This window comes from Bombus pascuorum, chromosome 2 (genome assembly GCF_905332965.1).
Source record: "Bombus pascuorum chromosome 2, iyBomPasc1.1, whole genome shotgun sequence".
Taxonomy (NCBI): Eukaryota; Metazoa; Arthropoda; class Insecta; order Hymenoptera; family Apidae; genus Bombus; species Bombus pascuorum.
In genome coordinates this window covers 8,189,470-8,212,767 of record NC_083489.1, presented here as the reverse complement: position 1 = coordinate 8,212,767, position 23,298 = coordinate 8,189,470, and the positions used below count along the sequence as shown (strand labels likewise).

The 23,298-nt window shown below is 45.1% G+C and overlaps 1 protein-coding gene and 1 long non-coding RNA gene across 3 annotated transcripts in view; both read right to left on the bottom strand.

Moving 5' to 3' along the window:
• LOC132904536 (heat shock 70 kDa protein cognate 4-like) overlaps positions 1-23,298 on the bottom strand; it is a 59,358-nt gene that overhangs the window by 19,194 nt on the left and 16,866 nt on the right. The gene's annotated exons all lie outside the window — the stretch shown is intronic.
• On the bottom strand, positions 4,261-7,878 carry LOC132916326 (uncharacterized). The gene is made up of 2 exons (XR_009660074.1): positions 6,211-7,878; positions 4,261-6,049 (listed from the first exon to the last, which is right to left on the bottom strand). It is a non-coding gene; the product is annotated as an uncharacterized LOC132916326 (long non-coding RNA).

The window sequence follows — 23,298 nt, the reverse complement described above, 5'->3', positions numbered from 1 at the left end:
TCTTTTAGCAAGAGTCTCTCAGTTTATTGCACGTGATCATCTTAAAAGCACACCTTGTATCATCCTCGATATCAACTACTTGACCCCGTAAACTTCAATTTTAATCGTATATTTCTAGACTATATTGAGTAATAAGAATAAAAGTTATCTGGGAAATCGTAACCATAAACTTCAAGCAATCAAGGATTATCGGTCAACCCACATCCTGAACCTCGTTTTAGAACCGCGCGCGTAAGCGATCGGACCGAAAAATGATATCATTTTCACCACGAAAGGAAACCGCATTTCCTGAGAAGTTGTGCAGGATAAATGGCGAGCGCGAGTCCTTGAATCGATTCTAGAAAAACAAAATGAAAATACGCCGATGACGAAGCGTGACTGTTTTCTCGCTTTAAGGGCGAGTTCTTTGTCGGCCGAGAAGCATGAATGAAACTTCGATTACGTAAATACGAGGCCATAACGTGGCATGTTATACGATTAACTATAGTAAGAAGTGTGTCGAGCCGCGCAATTAAGGGGCGCCGTGGTTGTTAACGACGAGAGCTCAGCGCGTCGGTTAGCTTTCGAAGAAATCACCTGCGGCTGAAAATGACGGATAAGACCGCGAGGTTATAAGAATCCGCGATAAACGTGGAAAAAAAACGCGACTTTCTGACGAACGCGAGCAAGAGGTAGCACTCGTAGCTCGTCGGATGCGAGCGTTTACTTTACGCCAGAGTTGGCGCTTATCGACCGTCTTAAAACGCGTCTGTGAAAATGTAGGTGAATTATGGTAATTCTCGCCGATAAAGGCAATATCGATGGAAACTGGGAAAGAAGACATAGTTCGATGAGCGGGAGCACTTTGCTGTTTTATTCCGATCTATAGTTCGTCAGACAGCCAATAGAATCGTAAATGATATTCATTTGTAACATTGTGCGCCGTTGAATATGACGTCGAGCGAATCCAGTATCAATACTTTGAAGAACGGTATTCCGATGATGGTTAATTCTTGATTATCCGCCGTTGGAATAATAATTCCTGCCTTTCTATTCATCGTCGACCACCAACCGCGTGAAAAACGCATCGAATCAACACCATCGGAGAACAATAGCCTCATCGTGGAACCGAACGTTTCGTTCATCGATCGAAACTTAAGAAGTGTACGGAACCTTCCGATAGCAGGACAGAAACAACGTGTGAAAATAATCATCCGCAATTCTTCGAGCTTATACTCCCTGTTGTTCGCAGAATAACCATAAAAAATCGAAACGAGATCGCGAACGTAACAAACGGTGATATCGAACACGAGTTACGGTTGCATAATCGCGCTTGAGCGTTTCCTCGAGCGATTATCGTTCGCAAGGACGCCGCGAGCGTAACTCCTGTAGATCGCGGATTACGTATAGCAACGGGAACTGCGCGTTCCAATTCGTCGTTGAAACGCTCGAGTTTCGAAACGGGTAAGGAGCTTCGTCTTCCGAAATTCTCGGATCAGGAAGATCGACGTTGGCTTAATCTCTGGCAGTTTCTTAACGTTCCTTGCTTGCAAGTTTTCGCGAATCGTGAATGGCAACTCAAATAGTATAACTTTTAATCTGAAAGCTGTGGTTCCGTTTCAAGCATTTTCTTAATAAAAATTTTCAAGCTAGAATTTCATAATTTTACTTTTACATAAAGTAATGTGTTCTCTTGTAACGGTTCTCTGCATGATACGTTTAGAATTTTCGCTTTTGAATGAAAATTGGAAGCGAAGATGAAAGAAACTGAGAATTAACGAAGAGTAAAAGGATTCGTTGAAATCTATTATTATAATTTCGAGGCAATTCGATGGAATTCTAAAGGAACGAGGTCTCCCCTCTCTTCGTCTCGTTACCGCGAATTTCCATCGTATTACTGTCGGCGGCAATGTAAACGTTGGTACTTACCTAATATCACGACCGACTATTCGGTCTATTAGCAATTACGGATAATCTCCTAGGCGATCGCTTTAACAGGCCGGAGTATTATTGCTGGAAATCCTTGCAAAGGACGCGAGAACCAACGCCGCTGAATTCGCTCCCGACCTTATTGGATTATCGTAAATGCGTCGACACAAATACACTTATTTGGAAAATGATTCTTTGTTGCGAATGTTTCGCTAGCTGTGCAACACGCGAGCAGATATTTTCATCAAGGATTTCTGATAAAAACGTCGATTCGAATCGGTGTCATCCTTCCAGAAAAAATTAATACGATTCAAGAGTATTCTACAGATATTACATTTGTATAAAAATTGGCAGCTATCGTTATAAAAAAAAAAAACTGAATAATAACAAATGTAATAGTCAGAATCTAGAATTTCTAGAATCTCTCTTTCGTTTTCGGAAAAATTTCGTGCAATACGATAATCATGAAATTTTACAATTCATTGTGAGCACCACTATGTAAACTAAAAAACATTGCACCGAAAGGGTACCACCATCAAAGTGAGTTTAACTAACAAAGTAATGTTTTTCTTTTATTTTCTTTTTGCCGCAAAAATAGCTGATCCACCGATCGCTAACCAATGAAATTTCGTTTCAGGAACAAACAGAGAGCAACGCGCGTACAGGGGCTCATTATCGAGCCCTATGTCCGCGTGGAGGATGCTTAATATTTAACGAAGTATCGGTAACAGCCCTTCTAGCGCGGCACCCTTTAAACCCATGGCACAATGATCCTCTCTGGCGCTCCCAGTGGAAACTGGAAAATCCAATTTCTGGACGAAACAGTCGGTAAAATCAGATCCGAATTGGAATCAATGATCGATGCGTCATCGTAGAGGGGTGAATACTTGAGCGTGACCGCGGGAGCAGAGTAGAGAACGCGCGCAGGGTCCGTCCAACGACTAATTAGTATTTTGACGTGGATATCCGCGATGGATCTCGCGTATCGTTCCTGGACCCGCGTGTCACGCGAATCCGATGCGACGCCGTTCAACCCCCGCGTCAACCTACACTGTCGAACCTATTTGCAAATTGCTTTTGCCTCGACTGGTGGACGCGCGTTGGTCTGATTGGAACTACGAAATCCCAGTACTATGAAGCAGAATCGATGAGCAAGACGGGGTTAGTGTCGCGAGGGTTCGTCAACCCTTGTCACGTTACACGGCTTTGGAATTTTGACAAACATTCAAAATCCATTTCGTTACTAGAATACATAAATGTTTCGATCTGACAAGTTTCATTCGCAAGAAACATTTTCCAATTACCGTTGCACGCATAATGTTTCTATTAAATTATACTTCGCAATATAAGGATGCCGCCTCGTGTCTCCTATCAGCATCGAGAGAACATCGCGTGTATCTGGTTTAACATGCCTTCGATCGCTGCTCTTTTTCAATTTAAGTACTTTATATACCTTCCATGCCTCGCGTTGCAGAAGATTGAGCGCATAAACTCGTACACGCGCCGCGTATCTTGTCGCAGTCGAGAGCGTCTATTTATTAAAACCGTGGCGCGATAGCTGGCACACGTGTTTCGAACAACGAGGCGATATCTTGCGATGATCGTAGTCGGCGAACGAGTTCGCGTTTCCTGTTGTACGCTGCGTAAAAGAATTCTGACGATCTCGTTAAACATATCTATGTAGAAACTTTGATCGTTGTTTTCAAGTTCAAGAGAATCGAATTGACAAAGTTTGAAAGAACCGATGTCCTCGATTAACAAAAATGCGTTTCCGAGGCGATTAGTTCGTCGTATGATCCTTGTGTATTCGTGTCGCAAATATCAATGTCGATATTCCAGAAATCGTGAGTCACCGGACCGTGACTAATCCGTCAATTATCGATACCGTCACGTTGACGAGAAAAAGACAATTCATTGAACAGTAGTAGCTTTTCTGATGTCGCGAGATGATTGGATTTGCTTGATCGTAGAATGTATACAGCTGACAAGACTAATGAATCAGTCAATGAAACAAGTGAGTCGTGTGTTTGAACAATGACTCTCGTTACCGATGATGTCATCGTGTGTTTCGCCATTAACACAAATTTAAAAAAAAAGAGAATCGTTTCGAGGAATGGCGTCAAGCGTTTTCCTCGTAAACATGCCAAGTCGTAATTTTTAAATTCATTCACCGAGGCAAAAACAGGATATCGAACGTCGAGAATGATTAGGTGTTCACGCGTTCTTTAAGAGGTTTTCAGTCACAGGTAGGAGAAACGAGCCATGAAATATGACATCATCGTCGGAGCTAAAAAAAAGAAAAAAAAAAGGATGGAGGAAAGAAATGCAAAAACCAGTCACTACGACGCAAGATCCTCTGTGATATAAGATGGCCGTGTTGAACAATTCTGAATACATGTAGGTATACACGCAAGCAAATACAGGTTTCTATAGGTCATTCAGAAAATGCGTGCCTCCTTGATATGAATCATCTTTACTACACCGCGTAAAGCGTTACACAACCGGTTCCAGCGTACAATCTTTTCTTCTTTTTATCGCTTCTTGATCGCATTGGTCGTACGATTTATAAAATAGCCTTTTCTCACTTAATTACCATAAACCTGTATCCATCTGATTGTCATAATATTCACGTATGCTTTAAATGTAATATGTATTTACATATATACGTGCGAGAAGGATCTTTGACGACGAAATTGATGCTCAAACGAGTTCGTCTGAATTTGGACCTGGCACGGGCGCCTTCCTCATTATCGTCGGTCGCATCGCGATGAAAATTGGACGCCACCGTTGTAAACGAACACTCCGTGTAACGGTACAACGAATAAATTCTATATAATGGCAGTCATAACAGTAACACGCCGCGAGCATAGCCGTGACTGCGCTCGTCGAAGAAATCTGCGTAATATTCAAATGTCAGCCATTCATAGTCGCATAAATCGCAGCGAATGTCAACTGTTTACGATCCTCGAATTCCACGCGGCAGAAATGGTGCGCGTTCCACGACGCTCCTCTTCTTTTTCCCAGCGATTCTTTCCCTTTGTATCGTGTGTGTGCATTACTGTACATCCGCGAAAGTTGCGTAAGCAAACTGGAACCGGACGAAAATGTAGGATGCCTGGCGTCGCCGACGAACAACCTCAGCGTCTCTCGGTCGCGTAACGTTTTCAACCGGTGCTGGTCTTAATGATAACCGTGCAGGTATTGCCATGAGAGCGTCGTTATCTTTACAACGCGCACACACAATTGCCGTAACAGTTTCGACCTCTTTTTCCATTCTCTCGGCGCGTTGCGCGTAAGTGTTTCTAGAACAAGCGCCCCTGGATTCGCAGATTCGCAAATGCCTCGCATTCTTCTCGTTCGAGCACACTGGATAAACTTGAAAAAAAAAAAAAGAACAGCGGAAAGAAAAATAAGTCGATTGTTTAAAAGTGGAATCCACCGTGGGTCAGTACCGCAGAGTCCTTCAAAAAGCCTCTAGTAAGCCAAGTATCTAGAAACTTCGTCGCGTTTCCACGAACAGAGAAGTATTCGTTGTTGAAAAGAACGAGAGCGTGTTGGACTGCAAACCCACTGCAATCCGACCACAGTTTTACAAGAATTTCGAATAACATGCGCCAATTGTAAAGGAAAATACGTTCATCGTGTATCCGATGAGCAAGTCTGCAATAGAACAAGTTCATCTTTGATGGAATTTCTTCGAATCAATCTCGATGAACACGGATTTTCGATTGAAAAACATTCGATTCGAGTTTAAACGGACGTATTTCCAGGCTACCTGCTGCGAAACCATCGTGCACCACTGTTTTCACGCCGCGTTTCGGTATCGGTCGAAACAATTGTGTATTCAATTATCGTAACGTTCCATGTCTTATCGCACGGTGCTTGACACGTACCACAGCGAGATTACATTGCTCCGCTAAAAGTTGTCGCGTAGAACGTGAAAACAGTCCGGATATTACCGGTGGCTGGTCCTCTTACCGCGTAGTTCTCGTCGAACGGGTATCGACTCTAGCCTAGATTTAAAATCCAACTCGTCATCGAGTCGTTCTTCGGCGTTAACCTGCCCGCTTCTCTGAAATCAAGTTTCAGCAACCGCGTACCGATCACACGCGTACCATCCAGGCTTTGCATATTAAATTTCCTGGAAAAATAATTCAGCGTAGCGATTATTTTAATCGGACGTTTCGTTATTTTGCTCGACAAACAGTCTAGCTGGGCCAATTTATGAATATTTACATCGCGTAAAAATCCATGAATATTCACTTATACGTACAAATGGTAAAGTGAATTTGTTGGATTTACTGTATCGTGGAAACAGACGCATATACGTGGATTTAGGAGAAAAATGGTAAATGTTGCGCGGCGCTTCTCGGTTGCAGTTTCTATATAAATATTTGCTACGATTCGGTTTCGTGCGCAATCCCTTTCGCTTACAGCTATTCGCGACGTGGATTTCTGCGAGCATCTAGCATTCTAGATACGGAGTTTTCTATGCGGTTTTGACGGTCGTAGTTTTGTCGACCACTTATCGAAACTTCGTATGCGATGGATGTGGCTCTCTGCCACGTATTACGAATTTCAATGCTGCATCGTAGCGATTAACTTTCAAAACAGACGTTGCGGTTTACTGCGCTATGCGTTTAGCCGTCATGCCATGATTCATAGGAGAGCACGACATCACTGTCATCGATTAGAATGTCTACGATGTTTGCTTCGTACGTATGTCTTAGGAAGACAATTTTTTCTCAGTATCGAGCCACTTCCTTTAACTATCGTTGAGAATATCGTTAAATTCATCGATGCAGAAAGATCGGAGAAAAGAGATGATCTGACAAGATATTTAAATAATCGAGAGATATATTTTCCTGTTGTATCTGTTACCAACTAGCGGAATTAATTCTACCGTCGCACGCTTGAAAACCTTTATCATCTAATTCGTGCTTACGAAACACGCTAACGGATACACGAGCATTCCAACTTCCGTCATTTCCCACAGTCGAAGCTCGTGGTCATCGATGCAACCAGTTGCTCGCGTCACTGTAGTTCGACCATGAAAAGTGCGCGCGAACTTCTGCGTTTCTGCCACCGAAGTTGCAACCGAAAGCAGCACGCAAGAAACAGTGAATGAAATCAAAGGAAAATTCGAGCCATGCAGATTGTCTATCGCGTATATCAATCGTGGGGACTTTCTGTGAATCCGGTGAAGCGTGTCACCACCGTGGAGACTGTATCCTCTGTTTCTTATCGCAATACCGATAAATCACGAGCTGTCTTCTCTCACGTATGCAATATGCGGTGAAGCTCAAAAAAAAATTGATTTTGTAGCGACTTTTTTCTTGCATTTTCACAGTGCAATCGATAGCATTAATATTTTATCGTCGCTCGCGTGGGAACTAGTTTCACTTTTTCTATAGCGAAGTGGAAATTCCATCTTCCGCTCTATTGACTCGTATTCCGCGTGCTCTGTTTCTTTTTTCTGCTGTTCGCTGACAATGAATGTAGCCGACCGCTCTTACCCGCTTCCCTCCTGTTCCTTTCTCGTCTCGCTTCTTTCCTTCTTTTTTTCATTCCTCATTCGTTAATTGGTTTCGCTTCTGGAGTAAATATTGAAGCATCACTGTTATCGAGTGCGGTGAAACAATTGCGCCGAAAAGTTCCGTTACTAGGTCGACGTGAAAGCATTACTCGATTTACGGACGATCAAACAGCAGGCACGTTTCTTGTCCTATACACGCGATATAGTTGCGATCGAGCAAACGATAGTACGTGCACGACATTACGCCGACGATTGCTTTATCATTTTTGTCCTTGTTTATTTGCGGCGCCTACCTTATTCTTTGTTTAACTTTTTTGCCAAAGAACTTTAGTGGTTACCGATTTCTATTTTTACTACATAAGGCTCGAAATTTTGTTCGCAGTTTATGTTCACGTGGTAAATTTTTTCCCTTAACCTTTTCGATTCTATAATTCATAAAACCTTTTCCAATTCCAAATTCTTTTAAGATAATAAATTTTCATGAGTGAGCGTTTCTGCATACCAAAATAGCATTTGATTCATGGTCGGCTATCATCATTTTGCATTCCTTCATTATCATCTACATTCTTCGTGTGTAGTAAAATAATCCACAACCTACAGCTTTCTAAAATTATCCAACACCAAAGCATCCTCTGCGCAATCTCCCAGAAGAATTCCATTTATCAATTATTCTCACAATCACCACAATGATGGTGCAATCAACGAGCGATCCCGGTCTCGAACGGGAAAAGCATTGTTCCCCTTTTCCTGGTGCAGCTCTCCGCAACACAGGGCGGCTCGCTGGCTGACCACGCGCGCATACCAACGCATCTAAAATTACTTACCGGATGCTACGCGCGCCACTGCCGGTTGCGCAATCGGCCCATGCGTATACGTGCGCGCGATCGCTCGCGCGCCAAGTCGCTTCTCTCGTCGTCCTGGCTGTGCTCGTCATCGCGTCAGCTCCCTTTCGCGTGTTCCCCCGTACCTGCTGCGATCGTGACTCAATCGCGAAGGCACGTACGACTAATTGCTCGTTTGCATGAGAAAAAGAGGTTTCCGGTGCTGGTTATCCGATACGAATCGAATTCACCGGTTAGTCGTGGTGAACGGTAAAGATCGACAAGGTTCCGCTCGCTTATTAATATGTAATTGTTCTTTTTGTCCTTCCCTGCGCGTTTTTACGGGAGGCTCGTTGCAGCAATATGACGATTTCTATCGAGGAGAAGTTTTTTAATCGCGGAACTTTACTTTGCGAAGCTCGACCAGCTAGTCGCGGAACGTGCTTTTCAAGGCCTCGACGAACGATCCATTTTGGCGCAACGGAAATAATTTTTCCACATGCATACAACGTGGTTTTTCGTCCCTCTCCTTTCTTGGCTTTTGGTTTTCAAATGGACATTGCAGGGCTGCAAGCGCGGTTTCAAATGGCCACGTTTGTACGAGAAAATAACGATTGAAAGAAAACTGGTATTTTTGTGGTCATGGAAAGCGGATTCTACGTCGCATTTATAACGGGAAAGATGAAAAGGAGGCAGATAAAAAGGGACACGCTTTAATACGGCATATAATGCAAGATAGGAACAAATGCTTTCAACTGTGTTATTTACTACCTCGCTGAAGAAACAATTGGATAGTTGTACAAAAAGATGCAGAAAGAAATCGATGGTTGCATAACCAAGGACATTCGAAGTCACGAACAAAGCGGAGAAAAAGACGTAGTATTCGTTTCTAAGTCTATCGTCTACGAAATTAGTATAAATAACGTTTCAAAGTAGCGACCAAATGATCAAATAACAAAACACGGAGCGAAATGGCAACGAAAATCAAAAGAGAACAGGCAAAATGTTGAGAAAGTTGTATCAATCGGTTCGAATCTGTTTTTCTCGATGGTTGGCTTTCGAGCAATTGCCTGAAACACGGGCAGAAGCGTAGCCACATCAAACGATAACCCTTGGAGCGTTTCGGTTCTGACACTGAGATTTCGCATCTTCGTGCTCACACCGCGCTATTTCGTATTCAACATTGTTATGCGACCGGTACTCCTGGCGTTACTTTCACGCATGAAATAACCACACAGTCGAGCGGTGCTTCAATTGCATAATTCTGTACGTAAACAAGCACATCGTAATCCTTCGGATTCGCGTGTGGAACGAAGATCATGCAGAGAGGACCGTGGCGAATCAAGGGACGAGAAACAGAGGAAAGAAGGACGAAAAGGACAACGAGAAAGTCAGGAGGTAAGATAGAAAGAGAGAGATGGAAATGAGTACACGGAGAACGAGGTCGGATGATCCACGCACGATGAAGACGATCGAGCTAAGCCAGTCGAAATCGCGGATCATAAAGCTTTGCGAGGAGCACGCTGGTCGGCGGAGCGTTATTCATAAGCGAGTGTTGTGTCGTCGTCTCGCTTGCAAAACAGGAAAACACGTCACGCGGTTGACGTTAATGTGATTTGCAGGAGTCGCTCGAACAGATACGTGTGCCAGGATAAAAAGCGGCCGACGGAGGGTGGATGAAGAAAGACGCGGGAAAAGAACGAAATTTCTGCTATTGTTGTCGAACAAACGACGACTGTGTAGAACAGAGGGGAAGAAAGAGACGGAAGTAGCGAGGACACGGTTGAATTTTAGCGCAACGTCGCATCTTCCACACCGCTACTCGAAGACAGACGCCACATTGTCTCCGAAGGATGTGAAGCCAAGTAGAAAGGGAGAGAAGTGTGTCTTTTTGAACTGTGGGGCCGTGAAGCGATTACAAGTTAGCTCGTACGTCGTGTGTCAGCTCCGATTTGCCCTTGAACTGCGGGAAAGAACAGAAAAAAGACCATCGAGTTGACGAGGAAGAGGGAGCGAGCGTGGCAGAGAGCAAGGCACGAAGAAGAAAGGAAATGAGAGAAAGAAAATGAATTATTCCCTGTAACGGGAAGTTCGGGGAACCATGATCGACCATACGGCGCATATGCAGAACGTAGAGCGCACGTGCACCAGCCTGCGGAGGTTTTTCGTTCGCTGCATCGCGTATGCACAAAACTCGACGTTAACTGGTGCCAGCTTCGATATACTCCGCACGTACCAGCGATGTATCGTCCGATCGTGTTTCCAAAGCGGGGAGAAAACTTTTCACCGTGGGGACTTCATCCCCGGTACTAACACCCCCTTGTTCACCTTTATGGAAAGTCACAAGCCTGTTCAGTAACTGCCTGTACGTAACTGAATCTCCTGCTTTTTTCGTGGAACACCGAGTGTCCTGATTCCTCGCGTAACTTCCACCTGGGCCACATTACGGAAATTCTGATCGAAAATCCAACCTTAGGCGACGCGGCAGGGATTTACGAGCGCGACACGCTGTCAAACAATATCATATTGCTATTCTAGAGAACTTTTTTCTTCAATCGGCTCGTATGAAAAATTTCGTTCAATGTACCGTAGAATGAAATTGAAACTATTGAGGATTCTCTTGCATCATTATCCCGATAACAAATATCCTTTCTAGAAATAGAAGCAACGAAGGTTTTATCGTTTCAATTTTTATCGAAATAAAAACATCCGGTAAAAAGAGACAAAGGACAATCAAGTTCAGAAAGGAATTCCTACGAACGCGGATGATAGTAGCGGGAAACTTTGAAACATCATCCATTAATAAAACAACCGGGAAAAATGTTCCTCTCTGAGCAGGCGATAACGACCGCTCGCGTATTTTTCGCGCGATGAAAAATGGACGAAGCTGCAAACCGGTACGTCTCTCGGAGCTACCCTCGGAGGATTTACGCGAGAAGATCCAGCAGCTTCGCGGCATACGAGACGGGAGTGCGAAATCTGCCGGAACCGGAAAGCGTGTCATCGTCTGCATATCAACGAATGCCGTGCGCGACGTTGTCGGGAAGGATGCGAGGGATGCGCTTTAATAGTGGTGCATTTCCAAGCAGACGGTGTTGCGGTGCGACGATGTAGATGGCCGTACACCATAATAAACGTACGTGTTCGCGCGGCGAGGAGGTGCCGTATATCCATCGGCAATCGGCTTGCCGCCTGCTCTGTCAGAGTGCTCTTCTTTTATTTAATATCGCGGTTAGACGACCCCTTCTCGGTCCTCCACGCGGAAAACCGTCTCACGACGCTTTTCCACAATACGACGTTCGTGTTTCTTTCTCTCAACAAGATACTACTTGCTTGAAACGTGAATACAGAATCGTTGATACACCCTCCGTGCGAGTCTCCACTCTCGAGAGAATATATATAGCGAAAGGAGACAAGTAGCTTTCATTATTTATAAATTTTGTAGCCGACAGAGATTTCCAAACAGTAGACTCGCTATAGGAATCGATAGTTAGTTTTCAGTCGTAGCCTTTCAAAGTCCAAACTGATCCAACTTCATTTTTCGTAGATTTCTTAATCTCATTATCCAGATGCACGATTAATGTCGAACATTCAAAAAAAGGAATTTTTACTCCAATTTTGGAGTTAATCAATATATGTAGTTTTTGAACGGCTCGTTTCACAGATGAACTTTTCTTAAACTTCATCACCCAACTACCACCCACGCTACCATATTATCTTCAATAATCTTAGTTGGACATTCCATCATCGTCTCAGCATATAACGCCAGATAGTCATCCTCTCCTCTCCCCATTCCAACAACGGTTAATCCATCACGCAACGCGACTGAGGAGAAGCTGCTACCACAGTCAACTCGAATTACATACACGGTTTCCACAGACGTAACAGAATCGTGTTCGCGGAACAAACACATCTAGTTAAAATGCAGGGAATCGGTATTTCGTCGATGAATGGTCGTCGATTTTTATTGGCGCTCCTCAGCGCATTCGTGGCCCCGTTTCAGGAAGTGCACTCCTGTCCATTGTTAAGTAGATTTATACGATGCAGAGATGACTATCGGAAACCGCGTTCGCCGAGCGCTCATTGCATTCCCATTTCTCTCCCTCTCCCTCTCTCACTCTCTCTCTCTCCCTCTCTCTTTATCCCTTAGAGAGATCCTTTAGTCTCCGCTCATTTTCTCCCGTCGTGTGTTCCATCTTCTCGTTTTCCGCGTTCGTTTCAGAGCGATGGCCTTCACGGACGTATTTTGTCCTGTTTCCTCTCGGCTCACCACTTTTTTTCGGTTGATCCAGAGCATCGAATTGTCCGGCGCGCGAGCCACGTTTCACCGGTATACGGGACAGCGTGAAATTTGAATGGAAAATTCGTGTTTTTGCTCCGCTGTCCGTCGCATCGGTGGGGTGCAAGTTCAGCCACAGAAGATTTACATACGCGTTTTTAGTCGTCACTCTGTTTCGCTATGGATCAGCTTATCAAACCGCGCGTCACCCGTCGCATTCATAATATATTCATTTCGATGTTGCTTTCTCGATTACCTCGTTGCAAAGCGTATATACACACCGCTAATAGAATTATGCTCGATGCGATGTTTTACATAGTAAACAGTTGTTTTGCAAGAAGATTGAACATTAAAAATGTGTCTTTTATTTTTGCCTCTTTTCCGAGCGTGCGCTGCAATGGATCTGCTAATATGGTGTTTGATCGACGATGACAATGAGTTTCAATTTTCTTCTCGGAAAATTGACTAGAAATATCTGAGAATCGGCAAGTGGTAAATGATGTGTCAAGAATCCTTGTGCCATTAACGACAGGCAATCAGGTGCAATCAGGTATACTAGAATAATTCCAAATTATGATGCCGTCGTGCAATACGATAATTTCGTAAGATCGTATAGTTAATTTGCTATGTGGCGTCTTGACTACGCGGAAGATGATTGAACCACGTCGATTTACTCTCTTGTGCAACTCTACCACTCTACCATTCGTTTCCTTAATTTTACAACTCGCGGAAACCAACCGAGATCTCGACAAAAAAAGCTAACGCGCTTCGCAAACAGAGTAATATAATTGATAAAAACGATACGATGATGCGAGCCATAAAAATATGATGCGATTCACGGAAAAGTACAACGAAATTATGAAAGTTGATGGGGAAACTCGCAAATTTCACAACCGTCTTACAAACAGTATCGTTCGGGAGCTTCGCGACTTACGAGGACAAAGGACAACGTTCCTGAAGAGCTTTATAGTACCGTAAGTTTGGCAACTAACAATTTCTCCGTCGTGCACCCGACTGCAATAAGAATGATTTGCCGTTCTCTTTCTCCCTCGTTGAGATTCCGTGTTCATCGTTTGCCGATATTTCGAAAGTAAACTTCTGCGAAGCAGCGCCCGCAGAATCTAATGAGACTCCCCGCTTTCGCGCTTGGTTTTCTTTACAGTTTTCCTTCCCTGTCGGATCTCCTATCGAAACTCGGCTTAAAGGTTGCCAACCCTAATCTTTCATGCTTTCCTAACTTTTATTTTATTCCCGTCACCGCATAATTTTATCCGATTGGACACGACGTGTTAGGATAATGGAATTAAATTTATCATTAAGTTTTACCGATTAAACAAGGATTGTGAAATTATAGAACTGCGCTATCTCCGTCGCGGATTAATTCGACACAGTCGAAACTAAAATTGCGTTATCTGTGCAACAGATTAATTCGGCACGGTCGAAACTGAAATAATTTCCGTGAAAATAGGAGGACACTGCTCTGTGTATATAGTACTTTGAATATATGGAACTTGTTCCAACACCATTGATAATTAAATATTCGAAGAATAAATTATTCCGGGACTCACTGTGTTTCGCGGTCTAACACAGTAAACACTGATGAATGAAACATTGATAAAGAAAAGAATTTCATCAAAGTGACTTGCGCTATTAGGAATTCAATTATGGACGTTCACTTTCTTACCTGCTTCAAGCGAAGAATATGATATCGAGAACGTTTTCTAAGTTGAAGTTTCTGAAGTTTCGGCACACGTACAGACGAAACGAATCTTAAATAAATCTTAAGTAAATTTTTCTTATTGGCGGAGGCACGCGCCACGAACGAGCAATTAAGTCCGACCACGGAGAGGATACCGTTTCAATTCCTTAAAGGAGTCCATCTTTTCGGCGCGTAGACGATCTTTTAATCCAAATTAATGCTTTTAGCGAAATTGCACGAAAGCCTGCAACGTGGCTGTCCTTTCTAGGTGCTCTTCTCTCTGTCTCATTCTCCTTTCTTTGTACATCTCCTTGCTTCTTCCTTTTCCGTTCCGTTCTGTTTGTGTCCCGCGATCGATAATTTTATTCCACACCGTATTCTCCCTCGTTCACTCGCGGTTGACTGAATTTATCCAGTTCGCGAATTGACCCACTTCCCAGGGCCCAATTTCATCAGAAAAGAAAAGGAACTCTAAATCTTTTACTTCTACTAGCATCTTTCGTCGCTCAAGATCTATCGCGATCCCTATTAATAACGTTCTCTTCAATTCGTAGATTCCTTTACACAGTTTCACCTTGTCTGAGGATCAACACGTGTTCGCGAAAAGCCATTGACTTTTCTGATATTTCTCCGCTATTTGTAACGCTGTATTCAACTATGCTTCTGTATCACGATACAGTCATAAACAGAACAGACGAAACTATCTGAACGTCAAAGCTTAGCTCAGTGCCAGCGGATTCTGTTCCTACTATCTACGGAATGCCTGTAGGGTCGAAGTAAAATCTACAAGACAGATTTACTGATAAGTTAAATAACAGGATGAAAAGCCGTATCCGATTTCGCCTCATCCTCGAACCTTCTCCTTTTCCACTATATATTCCTTTCAGCCATCACGCAACAGCGATATCCTCGCGTGGAAAGGACAGAAATTGCGATCCTAGAATCGTTTCGTGCTCGATGCAACGCGGCGGGATAGAGCGGAGATCGTTCTACAACCTTCGTCGTGCTTATCAGCGAGCCAGCAGCGACTCCAAAAGGAGTGGGACGAAGAATTCATTGAACTCTAACTGGCACTAGAATGGAGCGATTTAGCGCGACCGCGTACACGGCCAGGCCGATCCAATGCGGTTGTAGTCGAAACGGGAGTACAGAGCAAGAAAGAGAAAGAGCCAGACGAGGCTGTCATTCCCTTCGATCAAGAGACCGTGCTTTCATCCAGCTCATTCCGGAGATCGTTCGTTTGGTCGTCCCTAATGCCAGAGCAATGACCTTGCAGCATTTCACCGTGCAAACTGCAATTCGTTCAGCCGTCTCTTTTCCTTTCTCGCTATCTAGGTATTACCCGTCTCTGTCTTTCTAGCCGGCTCACGGTACCCTCGCAGCTGGAGATACACTGCCACGGTCTCTTGTGCAATCTACAACCGCTGCAACGACCACTCGAGTGTGAACGCAACGGGGATCGGACTTGATCGTTTTAAAGATCGAGAGATGGGCTTAAAGAGGATATGCCGGATTTACTTCGCGGTGCGTTCGTTTCGGACTCGTCTTTCTGCGTAATTTATAATTATAAACTGCGATTGCGCCGACTCTTATTTTCGTTTGACCCCATTGGGACAGTGGTTGGGTCTCGATCTCTTTTTTTTTTAATCATGATATTGCACGGTCGAATTCTGTTCATAGAATTTGTTGAGAGATTCATACGTGCAAGTTCTTACAGTAAGATTTCACTAATTCTTCTCATTACCCATGATTTTTCAGAGAATAGAAGTTCACGTTCGGATAGGGAGATCAGTCGCCAGGAGTTAGTCAGACGAATTAAAATTTGATCAGGAAAAGTTGAGGAAAAATTGACAAATAAGGACCGTAAAGCAGGAAATTACTAAGTACACGATACATATACGCAAATAAAGTTAAGAAGATTAAAATCTATCTTTTAGTTTGGTCCATATTTTCGAGACGAGCATATAATAAACCACTTTCTCGCGTAATCAAACACCAAAATTGTTGGTGCTGGTTGTTCCGAGGAGGTTGTTCGTCGAGTAGATTTACACGGGAGAAAATAACCGAACAGATAATACGATTTGCCGGTGATGGTATCGCGTTTAATCAGGCCACGTGACAGGGAAACGTTTCTCCCTGAGAACGAGGAACGCGTTCCTTCGCCTTATCCAGGCCGCTACAAGGAGAAGCCGCGTTTACCACGTTTCGACGTTTCATTTCGCGCGAGAGGCGAAATCGGCCGGTTATTTGCAGAAGCGTGTAACTTGATGAATACGAATTCCTGGGGATCGCGAGCAATTTCCGCCGCGCACGGCAAAACAGAGATTGCGATTCCAACGTGAATCATCGAGCGTGAGCCGCGGTGCCGTAACTTATCGAACCACGTGCTACCGAGGAGCCGAGGATTGCATTCCAGCGAGTCGAGAGAGCTCGGATAGTTTTTGCTCGAGTCGGTTGGTTGAATAGGGTTGAACGCGGGATACCTGGCTGAGCGACGCGTCGTCGTATTCGCCAATCAAGCTTCTTGTCGTCGACCACGTTTCCTGGACTCGTCACCCTGTGGTGGTAAGCAGTGGACCGCGTCTCTGCCACGAGCCTGATTACGATAGCGATGGGGACAAAAAAGAACCGCGCGCTGGGTATCGGTTCGAAGGAGATAAAAAGCAGGCAGGGAAAACGAGAAGGGAGAAAACGAAGGGAGAATCGGTTTGCCAACGGGGAGCTCTTGCTGGCTGGCTGACTGGCGAGAGGATTGGCTCTGGACGTTCTCCGACCCGATCCTTAACGAACCTTTAATGCCTAGACTGGCACAGTGACGAAGGGAGCCACGATGATCCCGTGGCCGCGCCGCCCGAAAGCGACACCGAATTCCCCGGCATTTAACCCGGTGCGTTAACCTTTCTGAAACCGAAGCAATTGCACTCATTGTCCGGGAACGATAGCTAACGGAGACGTAGGATAAAGTAAGGCGAAGGAAGAGGGGTGAAGAGTACGAGGATTCAACGAAGGGGCGACGAGAAGGAAAGGATAGGGAGACTTCTCGGTTCTCCGAGTTAGACGGAATGAAAAGAGGCAGCAGGATGAGTGATTCAACGTTTAATTGGACGTGTAATTTTTTACTAGGCTGTCCGTTCCGTGCGGTACGCGAGTGTGGATGTAACGACGCGGAGGGTGTCAGGAAAGAAAGGACGCGAACCAAATGAGCAAAGGTAGGGATCATGCGCGACGTTTTCCCCTTTGCATGGGTGCCGTTTTGTTCTACGTGGTCGCTGGGAATCCGCATCGTAGGTATGCGTGTCACGCGACACCCGTGGAAGGTTAACAAACACGGTCACCGCTAATTGACTTTTTAACCGCTAATTAAGCCTGCGACGAGCTCGACCGCACGAAGTCGTTGCGTCATTGCATGGAGAACATTGCTGGAACGGCTTTCGACCGCGTACACTTTTCCACCGGGTTTCGAGTAACTGGGTCGGGCCTTCGAGTAACTGAAACTGTCCGTGTCGTTTGTCCCACGAAAGACAATGATACACACGGAGCCACTTTCACTGTTGTCGCGACTCTATAGCATCGAAATTGCCGCCTCTTATTTGGGACAACGATGTTCTTTCAAACTGAATTCGAAATTACGCATACACAAAAGAGTCGATGGGCGCTGCTTCGAACGATGCTCGAGGTGCCTCTGACTACGTCTCGTTACGGAATTAACGATGGCGTCATCGGCCGTGCCTTCCCCTGGAGTCACAACCGTCGATAAATATCGATGTCCGCCGGCAACTCGATCGTGGCCAATGACACGCAACACTTTCGATCCGCGCGCGTACTTGAGAATGTGGGTTAATGGACGCGTCGATCCAGCCGTGCATCAAGCACTCGTTTTTCGGACAGAGAAAAAAAGTTCGCACGGTCCAGTTGCCTCAAGGCGAGCCAGCGGCCATCTCGACGCATCACCGACGAGCGCACAGGTGCACGCCGAGAATACGCGGAGCCGCGGGACTGACCCCGTTAACGGGGCCCTCGGTGCGTGTACAGGCGCTTGTAGACTGTCGGCAGCGTGGAATTAGCCGTGTTACGAAGGGAAATCGAGCGAGCGGCCTCTCTGCTGGCCGAAACTCTCGTCATGACTGGACGAGCAGCAAATATTAAGATACGCAAAATATCTACCGTTACGCAAGACTTTTTACTCGAAACCAGACTGCCATGCATAATCCACTCCGTGGTAAAGTAAAGTAAAGTAAATCTTTAAATCGCGCAAATTCTTTTGGTGAATCATCAAAGTGAAACTATATCGCGCATTTCTCACGTATTATAAATCTGACAGTTTCGTATTCAGAGATTTTACGACGGTCGAGTGCTGACGATTGAACCCGTGCAGTCTGTCATTCGATGTAATGGAACGCAGAGAAGTGATTAATTAAGGTTCGTCGTCCCTAATTCGTCGTTGTCCGATTTACTGTGACCGCGAGGCGTTCCATACCGTGCGCTTTGCTTCAACGCGCTTAAATGGTCGATCCTGGGTGCTTCCTTCGGCTATATTACGTAATTAGCGTTTGGTTCGCTTGTGCGGGCGAGGTAAGAAGTAACCTAAATGAAGTCTAGGGTGGCTCGACAAGCGGTGAGTCAGTCGATTCGTAGCGACCGTTTAACCTCGGGTCGCACTGCCCGCAATCGTTACACCGAAAAAATAATTACGCTTACGCGTACATGCCGCCCCCGCGTGCATAGCACGGATCTTTATCGTGGTAACGTGACACGCTCGCGACCTTTACTTTCGATGTCAGCTTCGTTCTTAATTGTTTCAATTCGGGTCGTTTTCCATCGAGAAGCCTCGGGCTGCACGTAATTCCGACAAAGAGCTACGTGATTCCAGACTGTGTTTTCACTTTACACAGCCGTTCCTTAATAATTGAACAGCTCTTAAACGCTGCCACGTTAAAGCGTTACCGATGGTCGGCACGTGGTACGGACTTCGAAATCGGTGAACACATGCCGAGCGTAGTTAACGAGCGTTTCGGTGGAATCTAAATCATTGGGAATGCGACGATCGAAATATATCGAGGGTACGATCAAAGTAAGAGCGTGGATTTAAAATAGACGACCGTCAATTTTACTCGAAAGATCGACCCCTGCCATATGTATGAATATTTTGTACATTTGTCGCGACATCGCGTAAATTATGGCTGGTAGCTTTATCATATGCTGAAATCACGGAAACTGTATACACCATCAGCACAGAAACGAGTTCCATGGTGGTAGAGGATAGCGGTTATGGTTGAAGAGTTAGGGTAAGTGGTAAAATGAGATTCGCGTGTACATTTTTTCTTATCTGACGCTCAGGATGCGGAAGTAGACAAGAGGGTTTGGAGTAGCAGGGGTAGGACGAGAGGCCGAAGAGGCGTTGGTATATTCGCGTTCACAAAACCGTAAAATATTTCGGTCGAAGGGATATTCCGTTCATAGGTCCTCACTTTCGGTTCCGAAGAAAGGAAAAGTAAGTGGCTTGACCAAGACGGGAAAAGAAACGAGGGAGAAAAGAATAAAATGGGAGATAGATAGATAGAAGAAAGGACAACGCAAAGGACGGCAGAAAGAGCGAAACGATGGAGAGCAGGTTAGAACGAAACAAAGAAAAAGAGAACGTACAACGTGGGGGGAAGAGAAAGAGAGAAAAAGAGGAAAGAGACAACGTCTGGAGAATACTGAATTGGCCGTAACATAAAGAAGCGGAAGGTACGAGAATGGCAACCCTCGTGAAGGGGAACCCATGATAACGTGCTTCGGATATAAGTACCGCGGGGAGTAGGAACGTAACTTCTTGTCCTTGCATGGCTGCGTAAGTGTACATTCTCGCAACTGCCCGCAAGAGTACGAACCACGGACAAGCCTCGCAGCACTACCAGAACGTTTCGTGTCCGCGTATTCGCGTTTCCGCGGCTGAAACTTTATCTTACTTTACGGCGAATCAAAAGCTCCGCTTTATCATCATCCTCGACCCCTATCTTTTATACAACGAGCTAACTTCGCCGACATTGTATCCAGACCGCAGAATACGCCGCTCCTTTTTCTTTTCTGGACGATGGTAACGAGTTATAAAAAGATTTTGTTCGTCCTTACTCTCTTTTCCTTTCGTTGTAAAATGCCGCTATCGTCTTGGTGGCTAGGTCGTTCGAGCAATCTTAACAAGAGTCGTGGTCTCTACTTAGCCAAATTAGATGTTTCGTCCCCGTGGGCACCGTTCTTCGTCTTCGTAATCGTCGTGTCGCGCGAAAGAGATAGAATCTACGCGTTAGAATTAGCGCTAGCTAATCGTGTTCGCGCGCGCCACCGCGTCCTTCGAGGCAGCTCGCATAAAAACAAACTGGGTAATGTTTGGATCGAGCAAGAGCTGAGAATCCCTGCAAGAACAGAGGCCATTCGACCCAACGGGACCTCGTTTCGGTGTACCGAGAGGCGCGCTCAGTCCCAATTTACGTGCGAGTGTTTACGGAGCAAGATGGCGCCAGGCTGCCACCCTTACGTGCATTAATGCCGCTCCGAGAGATAGTATGCGCACACCCCCGCCTTTCTAGACAATAGACGCGATACCGTGCCCGGCAACAATGCCCGGTATGCCACGACGACGTCTACAGGAAAAGAAGACCGTCGTTGTGCTCGTGGCCGAGAATGTCGAGATGGAAGGCGATGCGTTGAAAGGAAACAACGCGGCTGGTCGCCGATGACGAGAACGTTTTCGACGATCATCCCCCGGAATCACCTACGATTCACGCGCGTGAACGAGTCTTCCCTCCAACTTCATATCTTGCAATCACGCCGCTGGAATCTGACGTTTCCTGATACGGATAGCCACCGGGATTTTTAGAGCATTTATCTCGACCCGTGATCTAAGTCGGTGAAATATGGAAGCGGAGAGTGGTTTCCAAGAACAAGGTTCGTCGATTGATGATGCTTAGTCGCGGGATGGATTACGCGCTGCATTCGTGGTGAATAATAGACCACGATGGTAAACGACGTACTCTCGAGAATTTTCGCATTCAAAAATAGAGCAAGGAAAATAATTTCGTGAAAGCTGGAATATCGTTTATGATATTACAAAACTGATCGTTAAAGAGAGCGATCCGAGCGATACTTATACTTGTTTCGTAAAAGTCAAGTCATCGCGTAGAGAGTCGATTTCAGCGCATAATTGCTGTAGTTAAAGTTGAAAAAAAAGTGGATTAAGCCATGGAGTGATTATACGCAGCAGGGATCTTCGTTACACATGCATGCCCGGCTGGATATAAATCGTGGCCAATAAGTCGTTGGCTGTCGCGCGTCAGTGTACATCCTCCGGTCACCATAATCCGTAGAATGGACTGCATAATTCATTCCCTCCGTCATTGGCAGACCTCGAAGTCCAATGACTCGTTATACCGCAGCGCACGAACTACGATGATCGAATGGTAATGCCGCTCACTCGCATACTTACGGTTAAGTTTGGCACGTAACTCGTCGTGGATGGCTGTTCAACGACGCCGATTGCAATTAGCTTGCCCGATTTGTCGTCCTTATTTCCATCAGTCGCGGCTACTACGGAATCTCACATTTTTCCCGTTAATTAAACCCGCCACGAGATTGACATTCGTCCGTAAGTGAAACCGATCGATGTCGCCTCGATCTTAAACTCGTTCTTAAAGCGTTTACCTTGTTGAAATCACGAGATCTCCGCAACATCGATGCATACAAGTTTAAGAGTATTAGTCGGTGCTCGCGTGTATCGAAATTACGAGCGCGTACAGCCACTTTTCGAGTGACGTTAATTCAATTTCCTGGGAAAATTGAAGCGGCGAGATAAAATCGTTCGGTTCGAAAGCACCGTAGTCGCGCTTTTGCACCCTGCTTTCGTGTCGACGCCGCTATGACATCGCGTTTGCAGTCACGCGCTTGAAAGTTAACATAGAGGTCTAAGGGATTAGATTTATCGGTTAATCGATGTTGTAGTTTACATTGGTAATAGCAAGCATTAGGAAATAATTTTCTGCAATTAACCAAATAATAATCGTGTAACGGTTAGCATAATATTTTCCTAATCACCTAGTTAACCGTAATTACTCAAAATTTAGGGACATTAGTCCGATCTCGTGATGAAATAAATTCATAAATCTATCTTTTCTTATCGATATATCATACCTTTTCCAAGTGTCATCTACGCGTCGCGACGTCCATTTTGTGGCCTAGCGTTGCCTCCATATTTCGCCAAGATACAGGACATTCAATCCATCCTCCGCCACCTCGTCCGCGTGGTTACAATTTCTTTCTGCCTATCCGTTACGTATCTCATCCTTCTTCCTCGCGTTTATTGCCACTCTATTCTTGCCAGACGCGCTACATCCGAAGAGCAAATACAATTTTATAGTCGATAACATGGCTGCTTGTATTTTACGATCGATTCACGACAGGGATTACGCGTCTTTCCGAGCATACATATCGGGACTTATCGGAGCTGGTGTTCGACGTTTCCTAGCTTCATCCGCGAGATATAATATGCATTACTTAGGTAACGTATCTCAGTGCGAGCACACATCGGACCTAGCAGACTCTTTTCAGTCGCCGAATCTCTTATTCAACCGTAGCTGCAATTTTCTCAAACAGTCAATACTGCCACTGCCAATCTTCGCGCGGTGTTTACCTTTAATCTCGCTCGAGGCATGCGAACAGGTCTCGAGACGCGGGCCGGATACGAAACGACGCGAACGAAATTCGAAATTTCGCATGTACATTCGCGACAGTGACACGCCACTTCCTGGAATAATTTCGAAACTCGCGCAAGCGACGCTGAGATTGAAAGCTCGAAACGCCCGGGAAACATTGCTCTTGTCGGGAATCGAAATCCTTTCAACGATACGTCTATTCCGATTCCTTTTTTTTCTACTTTTTCTACGTACACTGTTCGTTGCCCATTTCCTCTTCGTTCCTTTTTATTCGGAATCATTCTTTCATTTCGTTCAGAGAAATCGTTAGGTCGGTCTCGAAAATGCTCGCTAGATATGCGACTGGATATGATGCGCATCACATCCGA